The sequence below is a fragment of the Magnolia sinica genome, chromosome 14 (genome assembly GCF_029962835.1).
Source record: "Magnolia sinica isolate HGM2019 chromosome 14, MsV1, whole genome shotgun sequence".
Taxonomy (NCBI): Eukaryota; Viridiplantae; Streptophyta; class Magnoliopsida; order Magnoliales; family Magnoliaceae; genus Magnolia; species Magnolia sinica.
Genome location: NC_080586.1, coordinates 51,898,840 through 51,900,514, shown reverse-complemented (window position 1 = coordinate 51,900,514; position 1,675 = coordinate 51,898,840). Strand labels below are relative to the sequence as shown.

At 43.3% G+C, this 1,675-nt stretch overlaps 1 non-coding gene across 1 annotated transcript; it reads left to right on the top strand.

Annotated features, from left to right (window-relative positions):
• The first annotated feature begins 1,306 nt into the window (after nt 1-1,306).
• TRNAH-GUG (transfer RNA histidin (anticodon GUG)) lies at nt 1,307-1,378 on the top strand. The gene has a single exon. It is a non-coding gene; the product is annotated as a tRNA-His (tRNA).
• The last annotated feature ends 297 nt before the right edge of the window (nt 1,379-1,675 follow it).

Sequence of the window (1,675 nt, the reverse complement as noted above, 5' to 3'; positions counted from 1 at the left end):
ATGTGAGGACCTAATTTGAGATGCAGTTATTTTTTTAATCTATGGTGAAATATAATATCACTAATTTGATGGAAGGGTTGGATTGCACACAAACGTAACGGTAGGTCCCACAGGCTTGGATGTTGTACATGCTTCGCTACACAACAGTACGTGTGTGTACGCTGCCCATCGCCAGGATCCCTTCTTGTGATCGTTGGTAAGGACCAATGGACTTCAAATTACCCTCCGAGCTTAAAAGAGGAGGAGAGTTGTAAAGTGAGTCATGGAACATGTGTCAGCGTGGCAATCATGCGTGAGATCGGGACCATGTACCGCGGACGCGGATTTTGCAGCCGGGCGCTCTCCACCCTCTACAGAGCTGTGAAGATTCAAGACTCTTTGGAGCCGACCATAATGTATGTATTTCATCCACACCGTTCAATCATTTTTCCAGATGATTTTATAGTTCGAGCCCAAACATAAAGCACAGCCAAAGCTTAATTGGACCACACAACAGAAAACACACCGTTCATTCATTTTTCCAGATGATTTTATAGTTCGAGCCCAAACATAAAGCACAGCCAAAGCTTAATTGGACCACACAACAGAAAACAACGAGGATAATGACATCTACCGTTGAAACCTTCCTAGGGCCCATAGTGATATTTATTTGTGATCCAATCTGTATATAAAGGCACACTGACCTGGATCAAGGTAAAACACAAATATCAGATCGATCCAAAACCTCTGTGGCCCCCAAAAGTTTTCAACGTAGGTGTTCAATTCCCACTGATTCCGGTTGTGTGGTCCGCTTGAGTTTTGGATATAAGTTAATTTTGGTCTTCTGTCCGAAGGGAGCTGGAAACGGGATGAATGGCGTGAATAAAACGCATACATACATTGGGTCCACATAGTCTTACGGTAAGGGGTCGTCAGCGCCTCACTACATACCACGTGATGCTCGTTGTTAACATAAATGTGAGCTAGCTGTAGACGACTTTCTTTCTAACCGTCCATTTTCCTCAAGTAAGTGGTCCATCTGGCAAATTGATTGGGCTGGGATATGTTCATGGTCATAATCGTGGGAGCAGATCTCATACTAAGTTTTGACACGTTGCACACGTGTCACAACCAAAGAGGGTGGTAATGGGCCACACCCTTTAACTCATAGGCTAAAAGACTCGGCGCTAGGGTTTGATCCGTTCGGCCATGACCCGAGACCGTCTGACCCGACTCAGGAGTGATTTCTGTCATGGACTGGGATATCGTCCTGTATATCAGACTTATCTTTACTTGAATAAAATGTTTTGCAGACATGAAACAACTAGTGGCTGTAGTTTAGTGGTAAGAATTCCACGTTGTGGCCGTGGAGACCCGGGCTCGAATCCCAGCAGCCACAACCTGGCACTTTTTTTTTAAAAAAAATAACATTTACCCCACGAACCAAACTAGCTAGGTTAGCTCGCTAGAATCGAACTCGGATTGGCAAATTCGCTGACTCGGTTACTTTGATATTGATGTTGCTCCCCAAGTGTTTGATAAAATGACTCAAAGAAGTGTGGCTGATGGCAAGGAAGGTATGTATATGAAACCAACACCTTTTTTTTTTCTTGATTTTTATGTTGCTTAGAAGGTGTTTGATAAAATACTTGTAAAAGCCATTGCTGTTGTCTCAAATATAGTGAGATTTTGAAGG